The following is a 16995-nucleotide window of genomic DNA, read 5'->3' as shown; positions in this document are numbered from 1 at the left end:
TGGTCCGTAAATTCATGGCGTCATCCCACATATGGAAGTACCCTCTGGAGAATGTGGCGGGGACCCTAGGAGTCGACCTATGCTCGGACCTGCTGTCTCAGACAGGCCAGTCCTACAGCAACCTCGACGCTAACATGTGGCGATTTTTGTGGGGAGAGAATCCTACACACCTCAATGACCAAATAATGGAGCTCGGGATTTCAGTAAGTCTGTTTCTCATGATTTTTACTTTCTTTGTTTCTTGTTTATTTTCTAACCATTATAAAATCCTTTTGTTTCAAGCCCTTCTTGGTGTCCTTCACCAGAGCTTTGTATTCTCCTAAAAGATGGCGACGGCTGAAACCCTGGTTTATGAAACAAACCAGGCTCACATCCGAGTTGAGGATGGTCTGATGGAGGCCAAGGGAGCCCAAGACAGAGCTGAGGAGGCTCAAGCCAAGGCCGAGGATGCCCTCAAGCTTCTACAAGCCAAACTTGACTCCTCTGAGGCTACTGTCAACAATCTGAAGGCGGAGCTTGATACCAAGATAGCGGACCTCGATGCTTCCAAGGCCGAGATCGATCGCCTAATGGCAGAGACAAATGCTGCCCAAGCTGAGGCTGAACGACTGAAGGAGGAATATAATTATGCCTTCAAAATTCTTGAGGATGAAAAGAAGTGCATGCTCGAGGAGTTAAGACCAAGAAGGATTAGGCTACAGACCGAGCCATGTATATGGTGTGGTCTCTGAACCCCGACATGGACACTTCATTCTTCTAGGTTAAAGAAGAGGAGTTCATCTCCAATTGGAAGGCTAGGTTGGCCGAGGAGGAGGTCACAACCACTACCCAAGAAGGGGGGAATGGGGATGAGAAAGGCGAGGAGGTTGAGTCTGGTTCAGTTGACCAACACTTAGCTGTCTGAATAGGGTTGCATCCCTTATAATTTTTGTAATTATGCTATATTGTTTTATGCCCTTGAGGCAAAGACAATATACAGCTTGAGTTTGAACTATTTTTTATGTTTTTTTTTTGTATTTTTACGACCCCTAAATTATTTTTTCAATTTTACTAACTCAAGTTTTCAAAAATACGATTTTGAAGTTTCATAATTACAAAAATACGATCTCAACTAGACATCAACCCTGCAGTAATACAATATTGAAAAAATAACTCAAAATCAAGAAGACAACAACCCCACAATAATACACTGATGAAAAAACACATGTAAATCATCTAAACATCAACAGGTTGCATCAACCAAAAGTAAACTAAAAAACAACATCAAAACAACAGTGAAAAACTTATTGCTGCATTGTAAAATGTGTCAAAAATAAATTAAAAATATATATCATAACATATGAACATAAACCCAAAATAAACTAAAAAAATAACAAAACAAAAAAGCAACATTAAAAACTTATCACTGCATTGCAAGATGTGTCAAGAAAAATAAAAAAATTTACTCAATTAGAAAGCAACTAAACATCAACCCAAAATAAAATATACTTAAAAATAATTAAACATATACTCAAAATCAACTCACACAACAACAATAAAAAAACTGGAAGATAAGTTAAATTTTAAAGGCAAATACCTATTTTCGACACTCGACCAAAACGAATGAACTCAAGAAAAGAGAAATAGTCGACCTCAAGAACCAACTGAAGCTTTCAACCTCCTGCCTCCAACAAAAATTTAAAGCACCAATGCATAAACTCTAGAAATACCCAGAGACCCACCATTGCAAAAATGGAAACATCCACACAAAGAGACAAAAGTTAGAGAAAACAATTTGCCATTTAGCTCAACCATTGCATGAGAAGGAGTCAACACATGACACGTGCCACACTCCTACCCTTCACTTGCCACGCTTTTTTAAATATTCTTTTTTTTTTCTGAAAAATTACAATATAAATTAATTCTTTTTTTTTCTTTTTTTTTTTAGTAGTATTAGTAGTAGTTTGATACGGAAAACACATCGACTTCGCACGAACGAAACCATGGACCCTTGTGATCATGGTAGGGGAGATATATCGCCTACCCTAGGTGATATATTGGCTCCAGTGGCCATATTTGAGTTGTTTGTAAAATTTTGAACTAGAATCAACCCTCAACAACCTTGACTCGTTCCTAAATGTTTTTGACCGAGTTCTGGGCATCTGTTGAACAGATAATTCAAATTTATTCATTTTTAATCATTTATTTATTCATTTTAAAGGAGTTAGTTTCACTCCTTGAACTATATAAATAGGACCCTTCACTCATCCATTCTATTCATCATTCAAGCACAGTTCAGAGCCTCCAAGCTACTAAGTTCGTTCTAGAGAGAAACACTAGGGTTTTGGGGTTAAAGCTTTCAAATCTAAAGCTTTTATAAACACTTGGGAAGTAATTTTTTGTGTGATTTTCGGTGTTTGAGGTATAGATCGAGGTATTAAGCTATCCAAGGTATTCATTATCTTCAAGTTTAGTTCACTATAGTTTCTATTATTCTTTCAATTTTCTTCAAATCCTAACTTGTGATAGTGACTTTTGGTTAGAAGTTCAATTTCTTTGAAACATAAAGTTTTCGGTAAGTTCTTATCCCGATGGTTTAGATCTTCACTTCATCTTATTTTTCTTTAGGAAACTTATGGTTTCTTTATGTTTGGTTTTAGGAGTTCCAATCCTACTCTTGTCTCCAATATTCCAGTTTTTGGTAAGGAAAATTAGGTAGTTTATATTTGTATGACTTAACATTTCAGGTACAATAAAGGGATAAGTGTGTCTGTACCTAAGGTGTCCAATGATGTATGATGAACTATGCCCGGTAGGCTCGGTTGCCAAAACTTTATGACGGACCTAAGTGATGTCCGGTGTATGACGGACTTATGTCTGGGGCTTAATTGCCACCCCTGTATAAACACTTACCTTTTTATTATATCTGACTTGTTATTATGACCCATAGTTACGATTATGATTATGACTTATGACCCATAGTTATGATTATGAGTATGTCTTATGACCTATAATTTATGATCTATGACTTATGATTTATGGTTATGACTTAGATTATGATTTATGATATGATTTAGGTTATGAGATGACCTAGGGTTTATTGTTGTATGATTAGTATAAATAAGTTTTGGTATGACTTTGGTGAAATGTATGATATGTTTGATTATATGACTAACTCTTGTTTGTATTTTCCTTATTGGGCTTAGAAGCTCACCCCTTATGATGTTGTTATTTCAGGAAATTAAGGATAAAAAGGCCGGTGGCGAGTGGGACCTAAGAGCTTCGTGATGTACTCGTGGGGACCATATAGTCGAGGAAAGATCAAGCATGCCTATTTTTATAAAAGCATATTATTTTAAAGTTTTACTTAAATGTTTCTCATTTTTGTGTTAAAGACAATTATTTTATTATTGTAAGACCATGGATCCATGTATTTATTTTCAAGTTTTTATTCAATAAAGGAGTAATATTTATGAATTGTGATCCAACGCTGTGTTCTCGGTGATCTATGAGAAATTAGGGCGCTACAATATACAATCTATTTTATATATTATATAATATACATTAGTAATATATAAATTTTAAATAACTTTAATCAATGTTTTTGTTACTTTTTCTGACATTTTACATTTCTCTCAACAATCAAAATTAAATGGGTTTTTGTCTAAGTCTCTCACACACTCTCTTCTAACTCTCTCTCAAAATAAAATGGGTATTACTTTTACCTTTTTTTTTTAACGAAAAGTTGCTTTTCTTTGATGTTTTAATGGCAAGAAGACTCTAAAGTGCTTCACCAACAATCATTGACTCTCTTGGGATAGAAGTTGCTACTGCGAACCACCCAACAAAGAAAATACTTTCAGGCTACAACTTATTTTGCTACTATAATAATTGAACTTCTTTATATATATAAATATATTTATATATAACCTTATATATAAGCACGTATTTCACTGGGACTCTGTTGAAAGTGGGAAATTGGGCTAAAGATCAAGTGGTGGATAAAGGAAGATAGTTTCAGGGACCAATCCATCATCACATGCATCAATGGATGCTGGGTGGTTGGTATCGTGAACTGATTTCTATGGTACTGTAGCTGGTAAGACCAAGGAGGTCTCTTTCGTCTTCATCATCGCCTAATCCTTGTGTTTCGATCTTCGACCACACTGTAAAAAAAAGTAAGTGATGTCGTATAGACATAATTTTCTCCGTGTAACCATAAAACTGTAATATTTTATAAAAATAAAGTATTTTCTGTAAATTTCCCTAAAATTAATACTTTTCGAATTAGCTCTAGCAAATTATTGATTATTAAAAATAAATAAATTTTAATTTATCAAAAAATATATTATAAAGCGATTTATAATAGATCATCTACAGGAAAAAAATTTGTCTTTTATATTTTAAAAGATTGTCACTAAAGATAAATATATCACTTTGTTTTCCAAGTTTTTCGGAAACTAAAAATATATTAAGATTCAGAACTAACATGGAAGGAAATAAACTATTAACACCAGGATTTTAACGTGGTTGGAGCATTAATGAGCATTAGTCCACGAGTCAGTAATATTAAGCTTTAAGGTTTAACAATGGAGGTTTTGAATAACAAGTTCAGCAGCGTTTTTGCATGCATGAAAAGTTGGGATCCCTTCTATCGTGAACTGAGGGCCCTATTTATAAGTGGCCATGCATTTTGGGTTGGACTAATCCGGACCCAATAGGGATATAATTACAATTAACCCTCTAATGGTGCATAATATAAGTATGAAGTGTTATTCCAATATGTTAAATCTAAAGCCCATTGGGTCGGCCCAAGTTTAGTTGGACACACTACAAGAAAAAATAGTATTCATAACACTTAAAAATTACTAACCGGAAGTATTCATAACACTTCTCAAAACGCTAACGTATCCCATGTTATTAAAAGTCCCGTCTTTTCTATAACAGTTTTTGAATGTTATGTTCGATGTTATCTTAAAGTATTCAATAACACATTTTTAGTTGCTATCATATTAAAATAATAATGTTTATATAGTGTAATTGGTTATAAATTTGAAGTTTAAGCTTAAACTTTTTGCATAACACTTTTCAATTGCTTTGATAGCGTTTTTAGTTTGTTATATTATATAAATAATAACATTTTGTTACACTTATAATATGTATCCAAAATATCCATAAGTACCATATTAAAGGTCCAATAATAAATTTTTGTTATTTTAGTCTAAATAATAGATTTTTAATTGTGTTGTGTAAAGATAATTATAAGTTTTTTTTTTTAAATTAAAAGGTTTTTATTATAGTATTTGGATAAAAAAAATATCAAATTAATCACAAAAGGTAATATTAAATAGATTGATAAACCATAAGTATTACATTAAACAAGAACTAATTCAAGCCATGACTGTGGCTACTTCATGAGATCTTAGTTCTAACTTAAGTTTGAAAGCATACATAATAAAGTTCTATAATCTTGAACATCTTTTACTTCAAAAATAAAAAACAAAAACATAGCAAGATACACAAAAAGTAAACCATGAAAGTTGCTCCAAATTATTAGTATATTCATTGATCAGAACCAATCACAATCACAGATACCTTCCGTGAACATTGAGTCATTTGTGATTCCTCATTTTATTCTGTATCCTTGTTCCCCTAGAAAATACAGATTCCGTGATCCACTAGTATTATGAATACATGTGATCTAGATCTGGATCACTAGTACGGTAGGACACCTTAGTGGAGGTGCTTTTTATATAAGAGAATATATAGAACTGGACCAGATATGTTTATTAATACTTAGTTAAATACCGTTTTGAAGTATTTATTAAATATATCAACTGATGATCATATACAAATAGATCTAAATCCTGAAGTTACTATGAACTCCTGTTTATGTTATATTAGTTCTTTGATTCACTCGTTAGGGTATGCCAGAATGATCAGGCTAGAAACTTTTGTTTTAGGAACTCATTAATGTAGATGGCGGAGACATAGTATACAAATATGGAATCTATGCCTTCTCACAATAGATTGAATAATGGTTCTCTTAAGGGTTGAATTTTGGGACTTAAAGGTTATTGAGCTCAAATTCATAATTTAGTTATGAATTAACCTTCACTAGTAAAGCCAATGGCACTTAAGGAAACAAGAGATAATTAAAAGGGTAAAACGGTAATTTTATTCCCGATTAATTATGAACCATTATTAGAGGGTCAATTTGTATGCAATGATTATATCAATGGAAGCTTTATAATTATAAAGTACTCAGTAAATGAAATGTCTATAATTACAAGAGTACAGTCTCATATCTATAGTGGAATAATCATGAGATTAATAAATTAAGATTATTTAATTAAAGAGTTTAATTAATAATCTCAAATTTATTGGAGCTTGGAATTATAAGTCCATAGGTCCCCATAGTGGCTCTATCAACACTATTCAAGGTAGGAGTTGATGTGAAGGGAAAAATAGTTTAAAGACATATTTAAGAAGAAATTTGTTCTTCGGGCCAAATATGCAATTATATGATAATAGTGATTAATTAATTAATTAAAAATTAGTTGTAGTTAACAAAATTAATTAATATTTAATTATTGTATAATTTTCAAAATTATATTAAATAATTAAATTAATTTCGAAATTTAATTAAATAATTAATTAGTTATAATTTTTGCAATTATAATGAATTAAATATTTATTTTCAAAAATATTGGGTTTAATTAATTAGTAGAATTAATTAAATATCTTTATTTGAGTGGGAGATAATAATCTGATAAGTTCAAATTGGATTTGAATTTAGAAGATTAATATTCATTCAAATAATTAATTATATTTGATAATTAGTTAAAAAGATATTTAATTCAAATTTGAATTAGTTATGAGGTTGTTTGATCTTATCTGACAAAGTAGTTTGAATAAATAATTAAATAAAAATAGAAAAATCAAATATCCATAAAAGTAGGGGTGGTACACGTGCACACACAGTCCATGGCATGTAATGCTATTTTTCAGGGATGGGATTTTCATTTTTATTTATTTAATTAATTAATTAATGGATAATTTAAAAATTAGTTTTTGGATATTTTCATTAATAAAATAATTAATTAATTAAAAAGTAAATTGTAAGTTGGTTACAGATTTATTTTTTAAATTTGAATATTTTCTTTTAAGTATGACTAATCAGAAAATATACAGATAACTCAGAAAACTGAGTCTATTCGCTCTGTGAAAAATAGAACGATATTTTTCTCTCTCCGAAAAATAAAGAACCAATTCTCAGGCTTATTCTCTTGATCTCATGTGTTGAGTACATCAAGTAGAATCACAAATAACCTATCATTCATTCTCTAAGTGCCCACACACTTCTTGAGATGTAGAGAACGCTCAGGAAGATCTTGGTGTGAGTACCTAGGAGTAGCGTGGATGGGAAGATCGTTCTAATTACGAAAAGATAGCAAGGACACTTGATAGGATTCAAGAGGTATGATTTCTATTCCTAACTTGATTATGATTAATGTATGTATATTAATGGATCCTCATATTTAAAGATTGTTTAAATATGTTACAAAAAAATTTGTTCTACACTGGGCCAACCCCACCACCTTTCTGCTGTGTATTAGGAAACTTGTTCCTAACAATTTGTACCAGAGCGGTCATTAATCTCTGCATACATTAATTACTATGTGGGCATGATATGCATTCTTATGTTATTGTAATATATGTGAACAGAGGGATGTATGTATGATTATTGTTTATTCTTAAGGGTCATTAATTATATGGTGTTTTGGGTTTAGGAAATGTTCTTAAAATTCTAGATGAAAAATGCAAGCCATTTTGGGGCATAGGAATTTTTGTAATTTTAATTTTCTACGTTAAAATTAGTTGAAAAATTATGTAAGGCCCGAGCCCCGGGTTCTGTGCCCCGAAGCCTGAGCCTCACCCAGCTGCATGCGCGCCCAGCCCCTGCGTCCTACCTGCCCAGCGCGCCCCTGTGCCTCGCCCAGCTGCACACCTCAGTGCCCCTACGCCAGCTGCTGCTGCACCCAGCTCCGCGCCCCTGCATGTCTCACCCAATAGTGCACCGTGCACCCCAGTCGTGCCCCATGTCGAGCCATCCTATGCAGCTACCCCTAGGGTTTTTAAACCCTAGGGCTTGCATCCAAAAATTATCCATTTAAATTATGGGCTTAATTAATTTAGCCCATAATTAAAATTGTTTTATTTTGAATTAATTGTATGAGCCCAAATTCAAAACTAGGCCTAATAACTTATCGGGCTTTAAAGCTCAAGTTAATTATTCTTAAAATTTGTTTAAGATAATTAAAAGTTATTTTAATTCAAAATTAAATGGATAAGTGGCTTAATGGATCAAGACTATTTGTGAAGGCCCAACATTAAGATAGAGATCCCTTTAGGTCTTATTTAGTTTCTTACATTTTTTGTGATAATTTTGCAAGTGTTGTAATTTTTCTAGAAATACCCAAGACACCCGGGCCGCATTTATTTGTTTAGTATTTATTTATTTAAATGTTTGAATGTGATTAAATTGTTTAATACTTTATCATGCATTTTTGACATGCCATACATATAACTCACATAGTATTTAAAATTATGCATGCATCTCATATAAGTAGAAACATGCCTTAGGATTGTGTTATGCGATTATATGCTGGACCATATAATAATAAATCTAGTCTTTAACTAGTTCAAGAGCGGAAATAGATTTTAAAAGTTATTTAATTTCTAATATTTAATAAAATTGTTTTATTAAATTATAAATGATATTCTTAGTAATTATAGCAAATTAAAATTGAATTAATTAAGGCATAATTCTATATTTTTAATTTTGCTTAATTTGATTAGTAATTATTAGAATATCATTTGGTAAAAATATATCACTTTATTTTTACAACCAATTAAAAAGCATAGGATGTTTTGAGAAAACACATATTCTAAAATAGTGAGTGGGAGAGGGAGTTATGACAATAAGTCCCATGGTCTCCATTATTAGTTAGCACCAAGGTAGCATGGAGAGGGCCTCGCGGCACCATTGCTTGTGTCCCCCTAAGGAAGGCTTCCGACCGTGTTATTCTCAAGGAAAACTTCTTTTTCAAGAATACGATTTAATGATGTATTTCAAGTTTGATTGACCCTAATGCACACTCTTGAGCTAAGTCATTGATCTAAAATAATGGGTTACACTCACAAGGTACATTAGGCTTTCGAACGGACTAGTGTATTCTTGACCAAACAAGCGGTTGTTTATAAGTCAAAAGAGAAATATTGATTTAAGTTTTCACTTATAAATTTGAGAACTTGTCTCAAAATTAAATTGGAATTAGTCTGGCCTACCCTAAGGCTGGTCCATTAATGTTCAAATTAATTAATCGTGGAATTAGTAATTATTTTATATGTGTTCTTTAATTGTTGCATTCGTGCATCACATTTACTATTCCAAAAATTACTGATATTTATTATATGCATAAATTCATTTTGTTTATTTATTTATTTTCAGCAATTATGTCTAGCTCAAATCCTGTATCTTCTTTACTTGCTAATGAAAATTTGACTAGTGAAAACTACATGAAATGGAAATCAAACTTAAACATTGTATTAATATGTGAGAACCACAATTTGTCTTGACTTAGGAATGTCTTGAAGTCGCTCCCACTACTGCTGCCAAAACTACAAGGGAAAAGTTTGATAATTGGATCTTATTGAACAACAAAGCTAAGTGTTATATGCTTGCGAGTATGAGCGATGTGCTCAGAAAGAAGTTTGAGAACACTGAAAATGCTTATGAGATCTGGGATACCCTTCAAGATATGTTTGGGCAGCAGTCAGACCAGGGCAGGCATGAGGCCTCCAGATCCTACATGACCAAGAAAATGAAGAAAGGAGTTTCTGTCAGAGAACATGTATTAGACATGATCAATATAATGCACGATGCCATTATCCATGGGGCAATCATTGATGAAAGGACTCAAGTAAGCATTATACTTGAATCACTTTCCCCAGCTTTTAAAGGTTTCTCAACTAATTATGTCATGAACGAATTATCATATAACATGACACAACTGTTGAATGAGTTGCAAACTTATGAATCTCTTAACAAAGGTTCTGAGAAAGAAGGAGAAGCAAATGTTGCTGATTCTAACCCATCCTCTTCAAAGGCTAAAACCAAAAAGAGGAAAAATGGAAATGGCAAAGACAAGGAGAAAGAAAAGAATACAAAGAAGCCTAAAAAGTAATCCAAAGGCAAAGAGAACAAGAACACTAAAACCTCCAAAAAGAAGACCCCAAATGGGACTTGCTTTCACTATGAAGAAGATGGTCATTGGAAGAGAAACTGTCCAAAGTATCTCGCTGACCTCAAAGAGAAAAATAAAGGTAAATTTGATTTACTTGTGCTAGAAGCTTGTTTAGTGGAAGACAATTCCTCATCCTGGATAGTAGATTAAGGAGCCATTAATCATGTTTATTTTTCTCTACAGATTCTTAGTTCGACGAGGAAGCTTGCTGATGGATAGGTGACTATGAGGGTAGGCAGTGGTCATATTGTCTATGCAGCAGCAGTTGGAACAACCCATTTGGAATTTGAGAAGAATAAATTTCTTGTTTTAGAGAACGTTTATTAAATTCCTGGATTTTCTAAAAACTTAATTTCTGTTTCTATGTTGCATGAACAAAATTTTAAATTTTCTTTTAATGATAATTCAATTGTTTTTTCAAGATATGGTTTTAAGATATGTTCAGCAAAATCTATCGATGGACTTTATAAACTGCAAGCTAAAGAGAAATCTGTTTTGAAATTTCGTTTTTAGTAATTACCAAATTAATTAAATCATGTGAATTAATTAAAGTGCGGAATGGTAATTAAATGTTAAAACAGATTTCAGTTCTGTCAGGACAGAATCCAAACATGTCACGACAGAAACTTAACACTATAAAAAGACAAAGCAAAACAATAAAAAACACAATGAATTTTTACAAGGTTCATAAACCCTTTCAAATAACCTACTCCTTTGGGCCACACCTAGAGAATAAAACCAATTAATAAAGAATCACACGTACAAAATATTGACTTAAACAAAACAAGACTCCCTCTTGAGATTTGCCGCAACTTTGTTGTACTTCTCTTCACTAATCTGATTTTGATTGAAACACTCAACCACTTGAACTCCCTTCAATGGCCAGCGAGTGCTTGCATCCTCTCGACGCAAGGCTTATAAAAATCCTCTCCCGAAGACTTATAAAAGTTTTGTTCAAATTACAATGTGTATTCACTCATGAACGTGGTATAAACTCACCACAAAACCTAAACTCTCATATTTCTACAAGATCACGTGAATACTATGATCTTGAATACAAAGAAGGAACTCTCACAAATATTACAATACACTCACAAATTATGCATCTAAGAGTTCGCTTTTTCTCACTGCCTTTCGAGCCCTATTTATAGAGTCCTCTTTCGTGCTCATAAAGGCTGAGAAAGAATCTCCTAATAAAGGCAAGAATAATTGAAGATATTCTTGATTGATGAAGAATTGCCTTTTTTAGAAGATGTTGATCTGACAGATACGATTTTGGTGAAGACAGCTAATACCTGTGTCGGATCAAAAAGCTCAAGATAGAAATAACAATTAATGACAACAAAGATTTAGTTTCCTATTTTTTATAAACTTGAGTTGCACGAAAAAATATAGACAAATATTCCAGAAATGACTTTGAGTAAGTACTGAATATTTGCAAGATATTACTTCCCTTTATAAAAAAAATAGTGATAAAATACAATTAAATAAGGAATGTAAATATTCCACAAATCACAAGAAATGGAAAGTGAATTCCGAAAAGCACAATAAGGGAAACAAAAATTGATCTTTTTGTAAAAAAGATATTTCTATAAAATATGCCAATTTTAGGATTTACAATCTCCCCCTTTGGCAATTTTATAGAAAAATCATATGCAGGTCAACCAAAATAATCAAAGTGCCAAAAAATAGAGTTACTCTCTCTCCCCCTCATTGTCTAAGAAAATGCCAAAGAACAAAGGAAACGAAACCAAAAGAAAGACATAGCTAGTGTGCTTTTACATTTATAAAAAGCAAATAAAAATAAATCGAAAGGAATGGTAACTATCATGGAGCAGGAATGGTGGATGCATTGATAATGGCCAACAAAGCAAGAATTTGGTGCTGAGTATCCTCCATGAGAGTGAACCGATCAGAGAGACTTGTAATTCCTGTCTGGACAGAAGCGAAATCAGTCGGGACAACAGGAGTATCAATCACAACATTGCCAAACCCACAACCAACTAGATTAATGCCTTTGACATTTCGAGCTGTGGATGGAGCATGGTCATCTTTGACAATGTAGGTAGGACCAACCAAAGGAGAAGTCAAGGTCTCGTGGGACTTCTTCAAAGGATGCTGAGAGTCCAAAAGTTTGTAAATGACTTGCGGAAACATCAAGTGTTGACCCTTGAATTTGGCACCACTCAAGGACATGATTTGATAAAAAATAACAGCAGCAAGATCAATGGTGACTCTAGTCCCAATTTTGAACAATAGAAAAGCCATGTCTTAAGTGAAGGCCGAGGAATGAGTGGTAAACATCCAATTAAACATTGCAAATTTGAAAAGAGCACCATGATAGTGAGTGAGATCCGAGACTCGTAGAGAGGTGCTTGGTCCCCACACCATAGCTTGACCAACCAACTCAAACAAGACTTGATCCTTTGCAAACTCAATAGAATCATCAATTTCAACAGAAACAAGATTGAGGGCCTTAGCAATTTCAGTAGGACTAAACTTATACCAATGTCCCCTAACAAACACTTTATGAAACATAAAAGAAGACTGGTCTAACAACTCATCATTCAAATTTGCATAAAATTCCTTAACAACCCGAGGCACAAACTCATCAAAGCCATACAAAGATCGCAACCAATCCCTTTCCTATAAAGTAAGTAAGACCCCAAAAACACGATGAGGAGAAAAAAGGAAATTATGCTTACTAATAAAGTGACGATGCTAATAAAATTGCATGTTTTTCTCATTATCATTCAAGCAAAAAGTAAGAGAATGAGCTTTGAAAGAACCTGAGATACGGACAAAAGCACCTTTTTGTTTAGGGAGTTTGGAAGACAATTCGGGAAATGCCAATGGTGTGGTGTCCTTTGGGTCAGATGCAATAAGAGAAGCTTCTGATGGGTCTTCTTCAAATTCAGTCTCCTCTGCCAAATCATCAAGAGGAACTTCAGGATTTGGCTCGGTCAGGAAAGGGTCCAACTCAGGCAGTGAGTCTTCCGTTTCAGGAGAAAAATTCTCCGACTAGGTGCAAGGAGGTGGGTTGATTTTTTCCTTCAATTTAAATTGGGATAAAGGAGATGAATCAGAGATGGAACTAGTACCTTTTGTTGGAGCCACTTTGGCCTTCTTGCCTTTCTTTATTCCAACAGCTTTGGTCTTGTGTTTGCTCTTTGCCTTGGGGGTCAAAACATCAAGAGATAACGATGATTCAGAGTCATGATCAGATGGATCAGACACAACTTCAGTGGAGATTGATTGGGAATGACTTGTAGTCAATGCAGGTTTGGCTTTTATTTGACCTTCGAAAGAGGCGAGTGGAACCGCTGAGGCTTGGTTTGGCTGAGCATCGAGGTTGGGAAAAGTAACTCCTTTACTTTAAGCTCTAATTACTGTAGATCCTATAGGACCCGGAAGAGCAAGAACCTTCTTTATTGCTGTGGTTTTAGGTCGACGGCCTGTAGGAGGTGAGACAGCAGCGATTGATGCTGGGACGGAAGGAGTGGCAGTGGGAACTGACTCAAGAACTGTCTCCTGCTGAGACTTCACAGATTTGGAAAATCAACCACGGCCTCGAGTCTTCATGGCTGCTAAGAATGAAACAAGTGAAACACACAAAGAAAAACCCTAAACACTTCTGTTATAAGTGAGAGAGAAAAACAAGAAAACATTGAGTATAAAACAACCAAAGTGAATCCGAATATATAGAGTATTCGATGCACAAATAAGGCAAGTTCAAAAATGGGCAACCAGATTTTATGTGACAAATGCCAAAATATCTCCCCTTTTAAAACAAATTCTTTCACACCTCAAAATTGGAAACTTTTTGCATGATTTTGAATATATTGAGATAAAAAAAAATTCATCAATTAATTTTTCAAACCTTTTTTTTTAAGTACACGGTCCAAAACAGATTTTATTTTATCATTATTTTAAAAAAAAAATATTGCCGAAAATAGAATGTAAATTGCCACACCATATGTGTCCATGTAAATGTCAAGTCCTGTTCAAACGAAACAAGATAACCATATTTTTCACAATTTAGAGAAATGAGTTATAATTTAAATACTAAGTGGCCATAATTTGAAACATATACCAATCACAAAACATATTTTAATCAATTCATTATATGTATGAGTCTTACAACCATCTTACATAGTCTAGTCAACAATCATGTGTGTGTGCATGTGTAATTAATTTGGCGTTTCTTTTTAGTCTTTTAAAGCTAGGGTCATTGCCAATATTTGGCAATTGTAGCCTTTTTCAAATTGTAACCATAATGGAGGCTATAACTCTTATACTGATGGTAGCCCTTTACACTGGTAGAGTATCCTCCAATATAATTGCTAATTACCTGGTACCAACTTACTCAGTGTTGGCTTTCACACATCAGTATAGGTAGCTCTTTTCCAAAATGGAGCCTGAAAACGAAACTGGATTAAGGAATGCTCATACAAACATAATGATTTGATCAAATATAAATTGGATGGTTTATAATTTTTTTCAAATATGGTTTTTTATTCCTAACAAAGTATAAGACTTATAACATTCATTTTCTAAAATACAAAAAATATGCTCATCAAATTTCTTCCAACCAGGACAAGAGATTTACACAAACACATATGCAAGGCAAGATAATCAATTTATTGGCAATTTCAAATCAAACAAACCCCCAAGGATTTCCTGAGGGAATCGAATCTGACCATGTCTAAAGCTTTAGTAAAAATATCTGCAATTTTTTTGTTAGTCTCAACATATTCTAAAATCAATGTTTTGTTTTCAATAAGTTCCCTAATAAAATGATGACAAATGTCAATATGTTTGGTGCGAGAGTGCTGAACAGGATTTTTGGAGATATTAATAGTACTTGTATTATCACAAAAAATGGTTAAAGTTTTAATATCAAACCCATAGTCTACCAACATTTGTTTCATCCACAAAAGTTGAGTACAACAGCTTCCAGCAGCAATGTACTCAGCTTCAGCTGTTGACAAGGAGATGGAGTTTTGTTTTTAACAATGCCAGGAGACCAAATTGTTCCCTAAGTAAAAACAACCACCACTTGTACTTTTGCGATCATCAGTGTTTCCTGCCCAATCTGCCTCACTATAACACACAAGGTTAGAATTTGTTTCTTTGGAGTACCAAATGCCTAAATCAAGAGTATTATTGATGTAATGAATAATTCTTTTTACAGCAGTCACATGAGACTCCATGGGGTTCCCTTGGAAATGAGCGCACACTCCAACACTATAACTGATGTCAGGGCGACTAGCAGTTAAGTATAGGAGACTCCCAATCATACTCCTGTAAAGAGTTGGATCAACTTTCTTCCCATTCTCATCTTTAGATAATTTGACTGTAGTACCCATTGGAGTTTTAGCAGGTTTAGATGCATCGAGTCCAAATCTTTTCACTAAATTTCTTGCATACTTGCTTTGTGAAATGAAAATTCCCTCGTCTGACTACTTCACTTGAAATCCTAAGAAAAAATTGAGTTCTCCTACCATGCTCATCTCAAACTCTTCCTGCATTTATTTCACAAATTCCTGCACTAAAGAATCATTAGTAGAACCAAACACTATATCATCAACGTAAATTTGTGCTATCATAATATTTTCATCAACATTTTTGATAAAAAGTGTTTTGTCTACTCCCCCTCTCTTGTACCCCTTTGAGACCAAAAAATGAGTTAGTCTCTCATACCAAGCCCGTGGGGCTTGTTTCAGTCCATACAAAGCTTTTTGAAATTTAAAAACATTATTAGGATTATGGGGATCCTCAAACCCTTTGGGTTGTTCCACATAAGCTTCTTCATTCAAAAATCCATTTAAAATGGTGGATTTTACATCCATTTGGAACAATTTAAAACCAAGAACACATGAAATAGCTAGTAATAATCTTATGGATTCAAGTCTTGCAACAGGGGAAAATGTCTCATCAAAATCAATTCCTTCAACTTGAGTGCACCCCTGTGCAACTAGTCTAGTTTTATTTCTTATTATGGTCCCAAATTCATCAGTTTTATTTTTAAATATCCACTTTGTACCTATAACATTAGTATGACTCGGTCTAGGGACAAGGATCCATACCTCATTCCTTGTGAATTGATTTAGCTCTTCTTGCATGGCATTGATCCATTATTCATCATTTAAGGCTTCCTTCACATTTTTTGGTTCCAATGTAGAAGTAAAACAAAAAATTGAACCAAGTTTACATACCTCTTTCGAGTGACCATACTCTCTTCAAGATTTCCCAAAATAAGATCAGAATGGTGATTCTTTTTTACTCTAGTTGATGGTTCTTTTTTAACGGAGTCAGAGGAAATAACTAGATTTTCCTTCTCTGTTTGTCCAGTTGTTGTTTCGACAAAATCAGCGTTTGATACATCAGCAGTGGTTGTTGTCGCCTCCGAAGGTTGTGCTGTCAGATCTGCCATTTCTTTATGATGTTGAACATCAATGAGCCTGTCAATTTCCTCCTCATGGGAGTACTCAGAAAAATATTTTTAAATCATCTACAACCACATTAGCTGATTCCATAATAGTTTGGGTTCTCATGTTATAAACACGATAAGTCCTACTATTGGTGGAATATCCAAGAAAAACTCCCACATCGCTTTTGGCATCAAATTTGCCCAGATTCTCACGATCAATAAGAATATAACACAAACACCCAAATACATGAAAATAATTGACATTGGGTTTTC

The sequence above is a fragment of the Humulus lupulus genome, chromosome 5 (genome assembly GCF_963169125.1).
Source record: "Humulus lupulus chromosome 5, drHumLupu1.1, whole genome shotgun sequence".
In the NCBI taxonomy this organism is placed as follows: domain Eukaryota; kingdom Viridiplantae; phylum Streptophyta; class Magnoliopsida; order Rosales; family Cannabaceae; genus Humulus; species Humulus lupulus.
This window is presented reverse-complemented; position numbering follows the sequence as displayed.